Below are 20,766 nucleotides of genomic sequence, written 5' to 3' on the forward strand. Positions count from 1 at the left end.
ATAAGACTGCATAGGCGTAGAAATAAAGATTGATCAGGGCAAAAAACAAATGTATGAAGCTAATAAAAGTTGATTAGTGGTTGTGTATGCGGTAGGAGTACTAAATAGTACAACTCTTTAACACTTCTGGCGTCTTATTAGAATGAACAATCTCAAGATTCAAACTGAGGAGTTTGATTCTTCGCAAGTTCTATTCATGTTTATTATTATTGCTACTTCACTACTTCAGATCATAAAGTTGGTGTACAATGATGATTCAATGAAGTCATAGGTGTCACAGAGTGGGCTCAGATGATATAAGCTCTTGGAGAAGGCGCAAATGGTAAAGCTCTAGCATAGGGGAGGCGGTTAACATTTCAATAGAAAGTATCTCAAACAATGCATTAGACTTGAGCTATGCAAGTGGTAGTTATAACAAATAATTTTAATCTAATATAATTGACATATTTATCAATTAACAAATATATATATGCATTTTAGCTGGCTGTTCTTATTTCTTCACCAGATAAGTAACCAAAGTTATCTTTGATGGAACCATTATGTATGCTACAGTTTTGTTAGATGAAACTGTAAACGATAACAATGATCTTTTTTCTGACCCTGCAATCCGCCATCTAATTCTCTTCCTGCAAAGAAAAAACCAACTCCAAAAAAGCAAATTTTTATAGTCATATTTAAAGACCTGAGCTGCTGAGCAGATGACAATTAACATGACACTGCAATCAAACACATATTTGTAATCTTGAAGTTCCTTCCATATAGTACAATACACATCTCAGCGTCGCGTATTAGGGTTATTATGACAATGTAAATTTCAAGGGGTGAAAAATTTTATAGTACATTCCTTACGCCGGTTTCTGCTCAAAAACATCAAGAAACAACTACAATCAAGTTACATACCATGTGACTTTAATCATTAATATCAGGCCTGTATTCCTGTTATTTAAGCGATGTCAACAGCAAAACTTAAATTTTGTAAGTAACCAATACAAAGGATATGTGGAGCTAAAGACCAATCAACAATGTGCATTAGCATAAAAAGACATGTACAAGTTAAAGATACGTATCCAGACACTCCTGCCAGCAATATAAAACTAGTCCTTAAGCAGAATTCCCATACAGAACAGCTTCTGTTACGGTGATCAGATACCAACTTACCCATAACAAGACTTGAAAAGCCTACGGAGACCTTTTAGTTTTAGTAGAAGAAACCCAAATGATTATCTGCAGCATAATATATTATACAGATCAGAACTCTATGGCATAGACTATAGATGTTCAAAAAATCTGAAATCTGAAATCCGATCCGATTTGGAAAAAAATCTGAAAAACCCTTCGAAAAAAACCCGTTCTGACCCGGCCCGGTCCAAAGGCCTAAAACAGGCCTAGTATTTTCTGAAATCCAGATAAAATCCGGGTCTTTTATAACTAAACCAAGCCTAGTATTTTTGGAAAAGCCCGGCGTGGTCCGGCCCGATCTGGTTTTAAAAAAATCCGAATTTTTTTGGTCCAGTATAGATGTGGCCCGAACAGATCTTTTGTGCATCTCTAGCAGAGACATCTCCGGGCTTTTTTAGCAACTGGGTTTAGGAAGATTGAGTAGCCGCCGAAGCATATTTATCTGCATACTGCTTGGGCGATCATTCAGGAATTGGGCCTGTATATTGGATTCATTAAAAATTATATATACAAAGCATTGTGGCCCATTATTCACTAATGCAAACATAGCCTTTCACCGTAACTTTTACACATGGTATTACTTGATCATTTTTTGTGATCGTACTGGCATATAGTTTAACTTCTAAAATCTAATGTCTATCATTTACCAAATTTGATTATTAACATAAACAAATTTTGTAAAAGTTAAACTAAATTAAACTACAAATTATAAATATCAAATTATATACTTGTTCATGTTTTGAACGGATTTAAAGCTACCGCGCATAAAATGGAAGACAAAGAAAAAAAATAGGGTACGAGTGAGGGATCAGACGATAGCTGTAATACTGAAAATCATGTGATATAAATAATAATCGACCCTACTCCCTACTCCCTACTCGTTGTCTTCTAGAGTGTTTTGAGGGTTGGTAGATAAAACACATTGAGGAGTAATAGGTTGAGCAAGCAGAGTCTCTTTGGCAAACAAACAGAAATGACAATGGATTAGACATTTGATGCATCATGTGAACTAGTAAATTTCGGTTCAAGGACATGTGATGTTTGGACAATTGGACTGCCTGGCCGAATTACCAAAAGTTTTTGGTTTCTGCCCCAGCAGCTGATAAATAGCCTCCTCCTCGACGTCTTATTTCCGAAGGAAAGTAAATTTTGCGTAAATGTCATCCGATTTTATAGCCATGATTATTTCTTGTTAAAACACAAGTTATCAAGCAACAAGGGCTTATGCTTAAATTTATATCAGGATCCAGGATCATTTATTTACTTCTTGCATGCCAAGCCGTACAAAGAGTTACTGGGTTGGTCGTCTAAGTTTGAATGCTCATAATTTTTGTATTTAAATCAATGTGGATTTTAATAATAAAACCCCAGAATTTGATTGATCATCCAAAATATAAAGTAAAATAAATTCTCTGGACCATGAACGTGGCTCACCCGTCAGGCCGTCACCAACCGAGCATATAAACATATACTAACAAAATAAATAGAATCGAGAGTCCATTGTCCCGACTTTAAACCGGGACTTAAAACTATATCTAACTTTAAGCTGAAAAATATTTATTTGTGTAATAAGTCAGAAGTCGATTTAAAAATCAAAAATAAGTTAGAAGCTAACTTAAAGTCAGAAGTTAGTTTGAGGTACTTATTCTAGTGACTTAATTTTTTTGAATTTTTTTATAAAAATCACACCTAAGTCAGGAGTTATCCACAAATCAATATAAATATTTTTATATTTATAATAATCTTTAAATTGTTAATAAGTCACAATTATACAAACAATTTTTTTAAACTCCAAATCAATTGTGTAAGTCATTTTAAGTCATAAATCCCCAAAGGACTCATAATATTTTGATGCGCAGACATCAAAGAACAGGAGTAATAGGTAAAGGAGGGCAGTGCATGTGAGAAGGTATACATGGTGACCCATGCCTCCACGACTCAAATTTATGTCAACAATACTTAAATTCAGCGGTTTGGTGTGGTATGCTTTATCGTACATTGCATGTACTATGGCACATTACTGCATTAGGCATGCCGTGTGGTGTCAATGTGTCATGTAATTGATGCACCTCTGCATGATTATAAATTTATAATTTATATTTCTTGGTGATCATAAATATCCTAATTAAATATTTCAACAAAATAATAACGCCATATTAAAATATCTTTACTGTTCATAATAACTGCCCCTCATTTGACATCTGAAAAACAAGATGCAAAATTATGAGCTGTAATGGGTCTAGGCCCGCGAATCTACGAGCATCTCTAAGAACTCGGGATGAAGAACTCAAAATTATTTGAGTCTTTTCTAAATACAAGTAAATAAGTGCGAGTATTGCAGAGTACTAATTTGTTACTTCCTCCATCCCTATGTAGTCTATTTTGATATTTAGATGTGTAAAGAAAATAGTCTAACGTCACAGTATTGACTAAATTTTTTAGAAAAAGGAATGTGGTGTCGGAGGGGATAATTTTTTTACAGTTTTTTATATAATTTTTATTGATGATATTATTTATTCTATTTTTTGAGGATCGGAGATGATCTTATACGAGTAATTATTTTAAAATTTTCTTGTATAATAAAGTTTTGTACTGTAAATTATTTAATTTATTTCTAAATAAAAATTTACAGTATTCGATATATTTGTTCAAAAACAAAAAAAAATCTAAAAATAATAAAATTATATTTTATAAAAATTTTAAAATACGTGACAAATAATGGAGTAAAATGAAATAAATGAAACTGGAAACAGCAAATATACGATCTCGTGCTTAGCAAAAAATCTGGTTGCAACACTTTAATAAAAGGAAAAGATCTAGTCCAAGCATGTATAGTCACGTTTAGAAGAAAAACATGGGTGGAGTGAGAGTGACCCATGGGCGCCGCTGCGTTTATATGCACACCGTAACGACTTTCTCTACCTCGAAATTGGCGCCGTGATTTAAACGGTCAAAAAGACAAATACTTGTGCAGTAAAATAACTTGGCGGGATTTTCAATGACAGACCTATAGCTGTTAACCACGTTGTCACGTTGATGACTTCCCGATCTCCGAAGGGCCACTTCTCGAACATCAGTTGTAGAATTACTCCTCTTAGTGTTTGAATATTTGATGATTGTAATAATGCATTGTGACCGTACGATGTGGCGCGAAGATTTGGAGATTGGAGTTTTTTCCCGCCAAGACTTGCTATGAAGTCAAATTCAGCAGTATCAGTTTGTCACGTGTCAAGATCTTTCACAGGATCGTATGGTTAGAAAAAGAGGAAGTGTGTCGGACAGCTGGCGAGTAATGGTGCTGTGCCACGGTGGCAGGGACAACATGGAAACATAGGATCGTGACTTATGGGTTTGCTGCACGTGATAGTCAGACCAAGATGGGAGACCCGTATTTATCGTGCTTGGGTGTTTTCAAATTTTTTGATTTAAATAGGTATTTGTTTATTTTATTTACAGACAGCTTTCTTTTTTTAAGGATGGCAGAGGGTCTGAGACTATGGTACTTAGAGATATAGAAAAGAAAAAAAAACTACGAGCTTGCTTGTGTAGGATTAAAGTTGGAGGTTTTGGTCATCTTTACTTTAATCTGAAAATTATATATTTATGTATTAAATTAGAATCTAAATAAAAACTTAAAAGTTAGGATAAAAATAAATTCAAAATTAGATATGATATATTTATGTGAATGATTTATTTTATTTTTTAAAATTGTACTAATAAAATTCAATTTCAATGTTAAAATAATAACTTCTTTGGTATGGCTAATGAAAATGCTTTAAGAAGAATCTGAGTTCTTTCATATAAATCTGTACAGTTAGTAGTAATGTCATAAATAGAGAAGTACTATTGATAATTTTTCTATAATTTATTCATGCAAATTTTTTTATACATGATCATTGTAATTTTATATTCATGTTATTAATATTTTATTAATAATATAAATATTTTTAGAAGAATAAAATTTCACTTTATATTAAGTAACAAAGTAATTTTTTCAAAAAATAATAATATTTTTCTTGGTCGTTTATATCTGAGATATTTGCACGACTAGCAAACGGGGGGCATATCCTAGAACGTTTCTGGCACTAATTATAGTAAACTACTCCCTCCATCCCATTTTAAGTGTCCATTTTGCAAATTTCACACATCTTAAGAAACAATTAATGTAATGTTTTTTTTCATTATCTTCACACACCTATTCACCTTGATTTTTATAAAGGGTTTGTCTAGTGTGTGCCCAAGGGCACATACTAAGCACCAAAATCTATAATTTTGGTGGATTTTGATTGGTGTGGTTGGTGAATTTGCAGGGGGTCCACCATTATAAAGAAGCATGAGCCAATCACAATCCACCAAACTTATAAAATTTGGTGCTTAATGTGTGCCCATGGGCACACACTAGAAAAACCGTTTTATAAATATTAATTACGTATAGCACCACTCCTATTGTGTATTTGACCTTTCTTCATTTTGGAACTAGTTGGTTGTATTTAATGCTATATTGGAACTAGTAAAAAATTGCATGGGTTAAAGAGTATGACACATATTTTGAGAATTTTTTTTTTGGCAAAGTGGACACTTAAAATGGGATGGAGGGAGTAGTAATGTTGGAAAATAAAGCGTCATGCTTCACGGTTTTCTGTTGACGGCCGCATTTTTCAAAAATAATTTCTCCTCATCCGGCCCATACCTCGACTATTAAAAGAAAAAAAAACCCGGAGTGGAGAGTTTTCCGCCCTTTGTTGTATACCCTCATTTGCCGCTACTTCGGTGATGGAACATCCCACCAAATTGCTAACTACTCTACCGATAGTTCTAATTTATTACATTTATTTGTATATATTATATATATTACATACTGTAATTTTATAAACAAATATATTAACAAGTATATATGGATAATGGATGTGATGGAAACACACACGCTTCTATAGTTCTATGCAATAAAAATGAAACTCTATGGATCCATACTAGTCTTTTTAGAACTAAAGCAATAAAAATTGTGGTTGGCGTGTTGTTTAATTGATATTTGTACTTATTTACAAGTTTAATCGTTCTATAACATATTTTTACTGAGAAATTTTTATTATAACTCAAACAAATTCAAATATTTATTGAAATGTGAGTCGAGTCATTTATAGTCTTTATTTATAGTCTATTAGACGTATTTACTTTTTTATTTTTTTGTTAAATCTGTTAGACATATTTAACAGCAACACTTTAGATAATAGCAGTATTTTATCTCATCAATTACGATTCACGGGATATTTAAAATATTTGGTAGCATGGAGGTGTGTTGAAAATGATCACGAGATCATGCCCGAGAAAACAGCATGATTATAGCAACGAGACTACCGGCCGCAACATAGGAGTAATTAGATTGACAAGCAATAAAAGCTGAGCATGCAGGCTTTCATGTTAATTTAAATTTCACTTATGGCCTTAATAATATGTGTCGGTAGATCTCGACTTCATAAGAAAGCATGTACTATTCCTCTAAGAGTATTTATCACCAAATTACATGACACGTGGATATCGTATGTTGCTTAAAGTAGGCATTTTTAACTGCTGAGTAATGTGGCAACAACATTCCAGCTGGACAAGCTGTAAGATTAATGAAGATGACAGCAAACTTTCAACAAACATTGCTTTGACAGTTATCCACGTCGATTCGTAGGTAAACCCAATGTTCCAGAAATCGCTAGGCGTCCCAGGGCGGTCGGGGTACCTTCTAGCGATTAATCGGGAAATCGGGGATTAATCGGAAAGATTAATCGGAGCATTAATCGGACATATATTATTTTTAAATTATTATAATTAAACATAATTTAATGATTTTATCTACTTTTCACTACTAGCCGGTAAACAATATAATATCATATATTGAAATTAAATACTTGATACATGTAATACAAAATCATTGATTAAACAAATATATACCAACCACTATCTTATAAATAATGTAAGAAATATTAAATAAAATTAATCATTTTACTTGTTTTATAGGATATTAAGTTAAGTACAAGTAAATACTTAATTTTTTATAATAAAATCATAATTTTCGATTTTATTTATTAAAAATCTTTTTTTTTTGTTATTGGCCGCCTGGACCGCCTAGGCGGTATGTGGACCGCCTAGGACCGATTTTTGTAAAAAAACGCCTAATTCACCGCCTAGCACCGAATCGGGGCGTTTCGGGGCCGCCTAGCGCCTAGGCACCGCCTAGGCGGCCGCCTAGACCGATTTTTAGAACACTGGGTAAACCACCAGCAACAACTGCTAATAATTATGTCTGTCCGACCATTTAGATCTTAAAGATAGACGAAATTGTTTTATCATGCTCAAATATATTGAAAAATATGAAATATATATATATATATATATATATATATATTCACTCAGACTTTGGTTCTGCCCGTTCATTAAATTCGGGAATTATTGTTTTTGGTGATTTTGAGCTTTCCTCGATCGTTGATTTCTTGAATATACTATTTAATAATATAAATCGAAATGATATCAAATTATTATACTGTATGTGACGCCCCCAGATCTGCATCTCGCAGATCTGGTCTGTCACTAAACATCTAGCTCAAAACAACACTTGCATTACATTTTAATATTTATACAAACCAACTCTTGCCCCACAAGTCCTGGGTCGATCGTTTACAACACTACTACCAAGTCTAAGTTTATTACATAATAGCGAGTCTGATAACAGACTATTATAATAACTATAGTTGGCATCACCAAACAGCGTTGCCTAGCAGCTTCAGCTCATGTGATGTGCCTTGTCATTTTACTTGCCAAAACCCGCTTCCGGGCGATTCTCTTGAGTTGTGCCATACTCACTCTTTACTGCTCAAAAGGAATAAGGTAGATGCAAGAATGAGCAACTAATTGCTCAGCAAGTCCACATAGCACAAAACAACAATTAACAAGATATGCGAATAAAGCATAGAAGACAATTCAAGTCAAAGCAACAAAACAGTTACCATCAAATGACAACACAATTTTAAGTAAAGAAAATGCTGGTCTTCCACCTTTCGGTAACACTACATGGCTCGATCAGCACCATTTCGTGAATACCGTTCTCCTGTGTAGTCCTAGTGGTCTGATCATAACCACTGAAGATACACCAACACTCTCTTTGCTAGCATCAGGGTTTAACACTGGAACCCCACTATCTGCCTTACCAGATAGTAAATTTCAACTCTACCACGAATTTAATAAATTCGTGTTGACCAGCTTGAACAGATTCCTCCGAATACAAGAGAATTTTCCCAAACAAACACTTCTCAATCATCACTACTCATCTTTATCAAAGAAGTGCGAACAATGGACCCTTCCGTCATAACAAAGATTAACCGAAGGTAGAAGTGAAAGATAATTAAAAGAACTAGAACCCAAAGAATAAGATGATCTTCGAAAGGAGTAAATTGAGATCATTGCTGCGATGTATTCACATCAAGCTTTAAAGATTCAAAACATCATCGTTATAGGATCAACTCATTCCCGAACAATGGGAAGGCTCGAATTATAGAAAGTAATATATGAACAATATCTTTAAAATCTACAAAATGAAACGTGGATATCTTCTCGATTCACAATGGTACGAAATATAACATTTTTACAATCAACACTTATCACAATAGGCACGAAAAACTTCACGTCAAGAAAAAGATAGTGAACTTGCCTGGAGTCCTTAACTTGAAATATTTTGTAATTATCACGTATAACCAGGCTTCGTCCTTCCGGATATAAAATATTCCAAATCATGCAAAGTAAATATTCAGTATTCTCATTTTAAATCTTAAATGATTTATTACATAATAAATACAGTCTCTAGCTCAAATAATATCATGAGTCTTTTAATCAATTAACCAAGTCTCATAGCTTCTCACTTTTATACTTGTACAAATTTTGAATTACATCAAAACCGGATAACAATCAATTCTCTTTTACTATTCAAATAATTATCTATTCTCTTATCCAGATTTCATTTCTAATAATGTCCCCGTTATTCACCCATTTTTTAAATAATAAATTGAGATGATTAAACTGTCTCTAAGTTATAAATCTCTTTTAAATATTTTACCCAAATTTATTATCCAATTATTAAACTAAATTCCTAAATTCCAAAATTTCCAATCCAACAATTAATATTAAACTCCTTCTCTTTGACTCTTTTCAATATTAATCTCACTTCTTTATTCAATTTCATTATCCAAATAAATATGCGCTCATTTAATATGAGGCTTGTATATATATATCCAACTAACCATGAATATTTATCGACCTTTCAATCTAAATTCTGAATTATTCTTTAATCCACAACTTTTACTTATTCTAAATCTTATTCCCAATACACTACTAAAATTTATGATTCTATTCATGTTATTATATCTCATTCTTATTTTAACTACCTTTTAACTCCTAAAATTCTTTACTACAAATTTCTTAATTTATTATCCCATTTTTTTTCCCATTTATTTATTTAATACCCATATTAGCTCCGGCTTGCAAATCCATACCCCAGCAAACACAACGGCCAAGCAATAAATTAATTGGACTCAAAATCCCCAATTATCAAAACCCCGAATAAGTTAATTAATAAGGTTGGGGAGGGGAGGGGTGGGTGTTTACTATTTCATAGTGTTTTTAGATATAAGCATAAGTGATAGTACTACAGATCAGTAACCAAACAGCTCCATCAGTGGGTTCATGTAATGATATTAAAGAATCAATCTTGCTGAAAGAAAAGTAATAATATGTTACCTTGTCTTATCCTTTTCTCTTGCTTAACGAGTATGTACTAGTACCATTTCTTTCTTTACTGAGCCAAAATGGTGAACCACTCTTTTGGGTTGGTTTTTATACTACCACTTAATCACAGTTAGCCTCTAATAACTCTTTTTAATTAACCTTAATTAGATAATTACTTGGCCGCTACACAACAGGGCACCAAGTTTTCTAATTCCAGTGTGCAATCAAAACCACCGGCTTGTTTAATGGTTTTGTATTTAAATTATTTTATTTAATTATTATCTCGCACCGTAGTTACGTCTCGTTTTAATTACTCCTGTTTCGTTTATTTACCAATATTTCAGTCCCGACTCACTTAACGATTCCTATTAGAATATATATCTTTTGAGATTATAAAAAAAAATACTAGAATAATTAATTGAATAATTATTCCAATACTTTTCTAAATATTTTAGAGCGTTAAAAAATTATATCGAAATATTTATTTTAGCTAACCCGCAATATTTATAATCTCTGGTTCTGAACAAAACTATACATCTACCAACTGATTTACATAACCGAAATTTAATATGCTAGCAATATAATTTAGACTCGTACTAGCCTTAATTATTTACGTACCAATATCTTATTAACAATAAATTCATAATTATTCCAATAATAACCTTAACCGTATAAAATAATTAAATTCTTTACAAACTTGAAATTTCGCGGTTGTTACATCCTTCCCTCCTTTAAAGGATTCCGACCTCGGAATCAGATTTGATGCTGAAACAATTCCAGATACTTCTCTTTCATTGCTTCTTCCAGTTCCCACGTGGCTTCTTCTACAACTTGATTTCGCCAAATTACTTTTACTAATTTCACTTTCTTATTTCTTAATTCTTGTAATTTTGAATCCACAACCTTTATTGGCTTCTCTTCATATGTTAAATCAGACTGGACGTTTATTGGCTCATAATATAGAATATGCCGATCATCGGTCTTGTAAGCTTTCAAAAGAGATACATGAAATACATCATGAATATGTTGTAGATATGGAGGTAAAGCTAGTTGATAGGACACAGCTCCAACTTTTCTTAAAATCTCAAATGATCCGATATATCTAGGATTCAATTTGCTTCTCTTTCCAAACCTGACTATTCCTTTCCAAGGTGATACTTTCAAAAGTGCTTTCTCTCCGACCTCAAATGTTTTCTCTTTTCATTCTAAGTCCGCATATTTCTTTTGTCTATCTTGAGCTGCAACTAATCTTTTACGTATCTTCTCGATTGACTGGGTGGTTTGTTGGACTAATTTGGTCCCAATATCTTTTTTTTTTCTCGAACCTCATCCCAAACAAGAGGTGATCTACACTTTCTGACTTAACGCTTCATAAGGGGCCATTCCTATGCTAGAATGATAGCTATTGTTGTAAGAAAACTCCACTAAAGGTAAGTGATCATCTCAGCTTCCTTTTAAATCCAAAGAACAAATTCTTAACATATCTTCCATGGTTTGTATTGTTCTTTCACTTTGCCCATTTGTCTAGGGATGATATGCAGTACTTAGATTGAGCTTAGTCCCAAAACATTTCTGAAAAGCTTGCCAAAATCTTGAAATTAATCTTGCATCCCTATCTGAAACAATTGACACTGGCACTCCATGTCTAGTCACCATCTCATTCATATATAACTTTACTAATCTCTCCATTGTGTACTTTTCACTAATAGGAAGGAAATGTGCAAATTTCGTCAGCTGATCTACAATAACCTAAATAGCATCATGATTAGCTCGAGTCTTTGGTAATCCAACTATAAAATCGATGGTGATGTGTTTCTATTTTTATTTTGGGATCTCTAACGGCTGCAATAATCCACTAGGTCTTTGATGCTCCGCTTTCACTTTTTGACAAGTCAGACGTTTACTTACCCAGTCAACGATTTCTCTTTTCATGTTAGACCACCAATAATTCTTCTTTAAATCTTGGTACATCTTGGTGCTTCCCGGGTGAATAGAATATCTTGATTCGTGTGCTTCACTTAAAATATATCTTTTTAGATCTGTCATGTTAGGAATCCGAATCCTGTTTACAAATATTCTAATTCCTTTATCATCCTTTACACTTAAATACTCGTCTCCTGACAACTCCGAACGCTTTTCCTCAAATAATATATTCTTGACTCTTTTTGATTCTTTCTAACAAATCTGTTTGTATTACCATTTCAAAAATATTTCCTTCTTTAGGGTCTGAACCCTTATCCTTTAACTTTTCCAGCTCTCTAATCAACTCTTTTGGTAAAGACATCACATTGATTCTTTCTTTTCTACTTAAAGCATCATCAACTAAATTGGCTTCTCCTGAGTGATAGTTAATCGTACAATCATAATCCTTGATCAATTTTAACCATCTTCTTTGTCTCATATTCAGTTGCTTCCGAGTAAACAGATACTTTAAACTTTTATGATCCGTAAATATCTCATACTTCTCACCATACAAGTAATTTGTCATCAAATCTTTAAAGCAAACATTATAGTAGCTAATTCTAGGTCATGGGTAGGATATCTCAGTTTATAATCCTTAAGTTGCCTAGAAGCACATGTTATCACTTTTTCATGTTGTCCAGACGTGTCACTATAGATCACCAAAATTCCATATTTCGTCAGGTAGGGTCGGCATAGGAGCCGTTGTTAGTCACTTCTTTTATTCCTGAAAACTCTCCCCGCACTTAGGGGTCCATTCAAACTTCTCTCCTTTTCTAGTCGACTTGGTCAAAAGAATTGCAATCTTAGAGAAACCTTTTACAAATCTTCTATAATATCCTACTAAACCAAGAAAACTTCTCACTTTGGTTGGGGTTTATATTTTTTTTTTTTCCAAATTTGTTATTGCCCCAATCTTCACGGGTCTATCAATATTCCTTCCTTAGAAAATATTTGCCCTTAAAAATTTTACTTGCTCTATCAAAATTTCACATTCCGAAAATTTCGCATATAGCTATTCTTTCCTCAAAATTTCCATGGTATCCTAAGATACTTATCATGTTATTCTTTCGTCTTAGAATAAATCAAAATATCATTGATAATGAACTTATTCAAATATTTCTTAAATACTCTATTTATAAAAACCATAAATGTTGCAGGTGCATTAGTTAATCCAAAAAGGCATCACCAAGAACTCATAATGTCCATATTGGGTTCTAAAGGATGTTTTAGGTACATTCTCAAACCTGATTCTTTCACTGATGGTATCCAGATCTCAAGTTTATCTTAGAAAAGTAAGATGCTCCCTTCAATTGATCAAACAAACCATCCATCTTCAGTGGAAGATACTAATTCTTAATAGTCATCTTATTTTACTCTCGATCATCGATGTGGCATCTCTCAAATCCGATGGTCTGGATTTGACGTCTTCATACAACACCTTCTTAAGAACACTTTAGGAAAAACTATATTTCTGAAAAGAACAAAACCAAAGAATTTGAAACCTGAGCATTTCGAAAAGAATTTAAAGGAAATCAGAAATTTAAAACTTTCTTGGACATATGGAATTCTTTCACAATGGTAATCACCGATTCATGAGTGTTCAAAGTAGCTTTCATTTGAAATAAAAGGATGATTGGGAGACTAATACGATCGAACGAACTAAGTGTTGCGTGTCCAAATTAGGACACTACTAAAGGTTATTAACCTTCTTGTAATCACAACACACACAAGTGATGGCGTCCCATCCAACTCCTATCACACAGACAGGTATACCTTGTGTCCCCTATAATTAGGGTTGTTCATCCCAATCAGATTGAAGAAATATCAAGGAAATAAGATTTATCTCAAAGATTTTCTTTTGAATCGTTATCTCACAGTTTGGACAAACTTGATCTACCATAATTGCTTCTCAACACACTTCTTCCAAGGAATGCGAGCGATGCATCCTTTAATCAAAAATCAAGGATTTCCAGTGGATAGAATCGAAATAGGATCAAATATGGGACGATCTCTTAAAATTATTAGATCGAGTTCATCATCGTGGTATATATGTATTCCAATTCTTTTATATTAAATCATGAATCACAAAAGATTTTGTAACATTAAAGGAATATCGATTATTAGGAGTAGTCACTTCCAAACAAAGAAAGGACTCAAGATACAAAATAAACTTCTCAGTTTTCAAAATGACATTTGATGTCAACTTGAGCCGAAATAGTGTGCAACGTGATATTATCATAAATAGCGTTTTTCACAAATCTTATACTCAGGCAATGGGGTTTCCCTTGTAACACGTTCGCGGTATGCGAAGTTCTGAACCTTTGATTTCCTTCTATTTTACCTATGCTCGCGGCATCTCTTACTTCACAAAAGTTTCTTCACACTATGAGTCCAGGGTTTCTTTTCAACATTTTGATTATTTTGCAGGGGTTTCCGCTTCTTATCGACTTTCTCTTTGTTAAACAACTCACTGCTTAACTCCACAATACAAGCTTTATGCACTCACGTCGCATAGCTAGCAATTTCGAGAACAGCAACCTTATTCTGAATCCAGGGCTTTAAGCCCGACTAAAAACGTCTAGCTTTATTTTCATTCGAATTTACTTGATGTGGACTAAATTTCGAAAAGTTCGATAAACTGGGCTTCGAGTTCAGTTACCAACATATTCTCTTGCTTAAGCTCTAGAAATTTGAGTTCCATTTGATTCTCTAGGTGTTTAAGAACATACTTCTCTAGGAATAACTTTGTAAACTTAACCATGGTATCACACTAGAATTTGCTTAGCTTCCCACCAATATGTAAGCATATAATCATAAAAGATAACTTTCTTATCTTCTTTTGCACCAATTATTTCAAAGTCTTCTCTATCTCTCTTAGCCATATCTTGGCCTCATGGGGATCTACAGTCCCTTTAAACTCTGGGGGTTGCAAAAACTTGAAAGATTTGAATGGAAAAGTTGGTTTGGTAAGTTGACTCGAAGAACTTCTTTTCAGGATTGTTTTGAAAATTCTGGGTATGTTGTTGAAGAAGATCAACAAGTAATTGAACAAGATTGGGTCTGGGTTGAAATTCAGGTGAAGAATCTGGTATTAATTCATCAACAAGGTTTTCATTCAGGTTTAAATTCATCTCAATCTATAAGAGTAGACAAAATCGTTTAATAGATCTCATCATTATACAAACTACAAGGTTTAACCAAAGGTACAACAAGGTGCAATTTTGTAACATACACAATATAAAACTTTTGAAAACAGGTTGCACATTTTGGTTGAAAACATAATTTGTATCAAGATTGCATTTCTTTGAAAACTTTTAGAAACTTTAAAGGTTGCACCTTTACTTTTTAAAAACTTTAAAACTTTAGCAAGTTGAACATTTCTCTTTTTTGAAAACCTCTAAAAACTCTAAAGGTTGAACACATACATTTTTTTTTTTTTTTCCATAAGATTTCACATTGGATCATTGATGTAGCAAATGCAGGATAGTTGACAGAAATGAAACAGGTCAAAAGTAGTTGACAACTGCAAGAAGTATAAGGAAGGTATAAACAAAGAAAGAGACAATAATATGACATAAAGATTTATCATCCCTCCCAAAGTGGTCATAATATCTGAAGTTTTTATGAGTCATGATATAGAAAGTACATCTGATCTGGTCATCATCCTTCCATATCGAGTCTGATCTGGACATCATTTTACAAAAGATCACCTATACACATCTCTACTGCTAGAATGATCTACTGATCGAAATCATAACCTCTGCATCTAAATAAAAGTGCTCGATTCTCTATTCTGATAATATACAGTGTCTACATATCCTGCAGATACATCATATGCCATAATAGAGATACATACAGACTACGTGTTTTATCTCCCGAAAGTCAAATTATACATGAAACAACAAATATATCAACCAGATTTCCCTGAGACCCTACGCTGGAACTCAGAAAAGCCTCTATATATCAGGATTGTAGCAAGTTTAACATTTACATATCATGAGTTGGTGGAGGGTATCTCACAGATATCAGTACGGAGTCCCTCAAATATAGAAACAGAAATCTTATACAAAATCTCCATACTAAACACTCGGGTCAGAAATCCTGAACCCGCGGAAACAGACATAGGATCATAAGATCCTGGAATTCCAAATCTAGAGTCACAAGTAGGCTCTCTTAATTGCTGGTACTGTTGAACCAAAGATATATAATGTGAAAGTGGTACAAAGTTGCCACTCGGAGGTATTAAAACTGGTACAAAAGAAGATCCACTAATCTGAAAAGGAGTAATTTGAGATGAAGAAAACTAGAATAGTGGATAAAGCTGTAAGTGATACAAAGTCTCGGATAAAGTGGTAACAGTGGAGGAATCTCAAACTCAAGGCTCATAGATGTCCCAAAATAACAACAATCAAAAGTATGTGAGGTAGCAAGGCTATATAGAAGAGGTGTAAGCTCAAAATCTCGAAGCAAGTCAAAAATGAAAGGTCTCCCTTTTAAAAAAAAAAAAAAAAAAAAAAAAAAATAGGTGGAGGAACGATAGAAGTGGTAACCGAAAAGGAGGTGGTCAAAGAAGTCATCTCAGGTGAAGATGGAAAGATGTCCATCCCATGACTCTCATTGAACTCAGAAGATTCTCTATCCTGGATCTCCTCAAATACTAAGTTAATGATCTCAGGTGTTGGTGGCTCTACTATCTGTATAGAAGAATTCTCATAACTACTATTTATCATCTTGATCTCCATTGATGGATCAAAATAGCCTCGTAACCTGACATACAACACACATCATTACCAATAGTTACTACTACGATTGCTCGTAATTATAAATGTGTATACTCGTAGGTTCTACTAACCTATATCAAAAGGTTTACTTAGCACGTATGCACTATAACATAAAAAGGTAGGCTCAACTAGGGCACCTATTTTAATCTTCGTGTCATTCCTGCTCGTTATATTCCTAGGGTTTCTCAAATCCTAAGGATATAACTATAGCTCTGATACCAAACTTGTGACGCCCCCAGATCTGCATCTCGCAGATCTGGTCTGTCACTAAACATCTAGCTCAAAACAACACTTGCATTACATTTTAATATTTATACAAACCAACTCTTGCCCCACAAGTCCTGGGTCGATCGTTTACAACACTACTACCAAGTCTAAGTTTATTACATAATAGCGAGTCTGATAACAGACTATTATAATAACTATAGTTGGCATCACCAAACAGCGTTGCCTAGCAGCTTCAGCTCATGTGATGTGCCTTGTCATTTTACTTGCCAAAACCCGCTTCCGGGCGATTCTCTTGAGTTGTGCCATACTCACTCTTTACTGCTCAAAAGGAATAAGGTAGATGCAAGAATGAGCAACTAATTGCTCAGCAAGTCCACATAGCACAAAACAACAATTAACAAGATATGCGAATAAAGCATAGAAGACAATTCAAGTCAAAGCAACAAAACAGTTACCATCAAATGACAACACAATTTTAAGTAAAGAAAATGCTGGTCTTCCACCTTTCGGTAACACTACATGGCTCGATCAGCACCATTTCGTGAATACCGTTCTCCTGTGTAGTCCTAGTGGTCTGATCATAACCACTGAAGACACACCAACACTCTCTTTGCTAGCATCAGGGTTTAACACTGGAACCCCACTATCTGCCTTACCAGATAGTAAATTTCAACTCTACCACGAATTTAATAAATTCGTGTTGACCAGCTTGAACAGATTCCTCCGAATACAAGAGAATTTTCCCAAACAAACACTTCTCAATCATCACTACTCATCTTTATCAAAGAAGTGCGAACAATGGACCCTTCCGTCATAACAAAGATTAACCGAAGGTAGAAGTGAAAGATAATTAAAAGAACTAGAACCCAAAGAATAAGATGATCTTCGAAAGGAGTAAATTGAGATCATTGCTGCGATGTATTCACATCAAGCTTTAAAGATTCAAAACATCATCGTTATAGGATCAACTCATTCCCGAACAATGGGAAGGCTCGAATTATAGAAAGTAATATATGAACAATATCTTTAAAATCTACAAAATGAAACGTGGATATCTTCTCGATTCACAATGGTACGAAATATAACATTTTTACAATCAACACTTATCACAATAGGCACGAAAAACTTCACGTCAAGAAAAAGATAGTGAACTTGCCTGGAGTCCTTAACTTGAAATATTTTGTAATTATCACGTATAACCAGGCTTCGTCCTTCCGGATATAAAATATTCCAAATCATGCAAAGTAAATATTCAGTATTCTCATTTTAAATCTTAAATGATTTATTACATAATAAATACAGTCTCTAGCTCAAATAATATCATGAGTCTTTTAATCAATTAACCAAGTCTCATAGCTTCTCACTTTTATACTTGTACAAATTTTGAATTACATCAAAACCGGATAACAATCAATTCTCTTTTACTATTCAAATAATTATCTATTCTCTTATCCAGATTTCATTTCTAATAATGTCCCCGTTATTCACCCATTTTTTAAATAATAAATTGAGATGATTAAACTGTCTCTAAGTTATAAATCTCTTTTAAATATTTTACCCAAATTTATTATCCAATTATTAAACTAAATTCCTAAATTCCAAAATTTCCAATCCAACAATTAATATTAAACTCCTTCTCTTTGACTCTTTTCAATATTAATCTCACTTCTTTATTCAATTTCATTATCCAAATAAATATGCGCTCATTTAATATGAGGCTTGTATATATATATCCAACTAACCATGAATATTTATCGACCTTTCAATCTAAATTCTGAATTATTCTTTAATCCACAACTTTTACTTATTCTAAATCTTATTCCCAATACACTACTAAAATTTATGATTCTATTCATGTTATTATATCTCATTCTTATTTTAACTACCTTTTAACTCCTAAAATTCTTTACTACAAATTTCTTAATTTATTATCCCATTTTTTTTCCCATTTATTTATTTAATACCCATATTAGCTCCGGCTTGCAAATCCATACCCCAGCAAACACAACGGCCAAGCAATAAATTAATTGGACTCAAAATCCCCAATTATCAAAACCCCGAATAAGTTAATTAATAAGGTTGGGGAGGGGAGGGGTGGGTGTTTACTATTTCATAGTGTTTTTAGATATAAGCATAAGTGATAGTACTACAGATCAGTAACCAAACAGCTCCATCAGTGGGTTCATGTAATGATATTAAAGAATCAATCTTGCTGAAAGAAAAGTAATAATATGTTACCTTGTCTTATCCTTTTCTCTTGCTTAACGAGTATGTACTAGTACCATTTCTTTCTTTACTGAGCCAAAATGGTGAACCACTCTTTTGGGTTGGTTTTTATACTACCACTTAATCACAGTTAGCCTCTAATAACTCTTTTTAATTAACCTTAATTAGATAATTACTTGGCCGCTACACAACAGGGCACCAAGTTTTCTAATTCCAGTGTGCAATCAAAACCACCGGCTTGTTTAATGGTTTTGTATTTAAATTATTTTATTTAATTATTATCTCGCACCGTAGTTACGTCTCGTTTTAATTACTCCTGTTTCGTTTATTTACCAATATTTCAGTCCCGACTCACTTAACGATTCCTATTAGAATATATATCTTTTGAGATTATAAAAAAAAATACTAGAATAATTAATTGAATAATTATTCCAATACTTTTCTAAATATTTTAGAGCGTTAAAAAATTATATCGAAATATTTATTTTAGCTAACCCGCAATATTTATAATCTCTGGTTCTGAACAAAACTATACATCTACCAACTGATTTACATAACCGAAATTTAATATGCTAGCAATATAATTTAGACTCGTACTAGCCTTAATTATTTACGTACCAATATCTTATTAACAATAAATTCATAATTATTCCAATAATAACCTTAACCGTATAAAATAATTAAATTCTTTACAAACTTGAAATTTCGCGGTTGTTACATCGTATTCCATTGATTCGATTAATGTTATAATATAAATTAGACTTACGTTTAAATTTAAAATATGATTTATTACAAAATTCAGTAGAAATATATAATATTAAATAATTTATTCACTCTTGGTTAAATTAGAAATCGAATATTGATGATACATAGTTGACTTGGTATCAAAAGACAAGAAGGGGCGGAATGTATGCCGGGATGGCACTTGTGTTAGTGGCTAGCTCGTGACTCGCTAGGGGTGATATCATAAGAGCATCTCCAATAGTCTCCTAGTTTGCTCCTAAATATAATATAAAATATTGAGCTCTTAGCAAGTTAGTACATTATTAAGAGTGTGAGCTCCAACAATGCTCTTTATACCCACTCCTAACATTATATTTTATTCTTATTTGAACTCCATTATGACAAAAGTTCAAATTCCAATGGGTGAGAGAGAATATTGTATTATAAAATACAACTTAAGAGCTATGTAGTGACTCTTAAAAGAGAGGAGAGATAATGGACTCTTAGTGTTTTTAAGAGCCACTAAGAGTCTATTGGAGCTCTATATTTTTCCATGCTCTTTATTTTTAGTCTTAAGAGCCAATTTAAGAGACTATTGGAGATGCTCTAAATACATTACATCTCTGTCACGTCTTCCCCATGCCATTACCATTACAATATTTTATTGTAACAAATTTATCTGAAATATATAAATGATAAATAGTAAATCATTTCATGAATTTTCTCTATTTTTAACAAAGATCACTCCATGAATTATGACAGCTTATCAATATTTTGTTTGTCAACAACGCAGAACCTTTTTTTAAAAATCATCCATTGATACAAATATGAATTTATTAAGTTCAAAACTTTCATGTATTTCACCCACTATATTATTAAATTATTTAACATACACACAAATATA

At 33.0% G+C, this 20,766-nt stretch overlaps 2 long non-coding RNA genes across 2 annotated transcripts; both read right to left on the reverse strand.

The window, feature by feature from the left end:
• Positions 1–7,764: 7,764 nt before the first annotated feature.
• Positions 7,765–15,179, reverse strand: LOC135150749 (uncharacterized). The gene is made up of 2 exons (XR_010288962.1): positions 9,955–15,179; positions 7,765–8,034 (listed from the first exon to the last, which is right to left on the reverse strand). It is a non-coding gene; the product is annotated as an uncharacterized LOC135150749 (long non-coding RNA).
• Positions 15,180–16,961: 1,782 nt separating this feature from the next.
• LOC135150750 (uncharacterized) lies at positions 16,962–19,776 on the reverse strand. Its single transcript, XR_010288963.1, has 2 exons — positions 19,152–19,776; positions 16,962–17,231 (listed from the first exon to the last, which is right to left on the reverse strand). It is a non-coding gene; the product is annotated as an uncharacterized LOC135150750 (long non-coding RNA).
• Between the last annotated feature and the right edge of the window lie 990 nt (positions 19,777–20,766).

The sequence above is a fragment of the Daucus carota genome, chromosome 2 (assembly GCF_001625215.2).
Source record: "Daucus carota subsp. sativus chromosome 2, DH1 v3.0, whole genome shotgun sequence".
NCBI classification, from domain to species: domain Eukaryota; kingdom Viridiplantae; phylum Streptophyta; class Magnoliopsida; order Apiales; family Apiaceae; genus Daucus; species Daucus carota.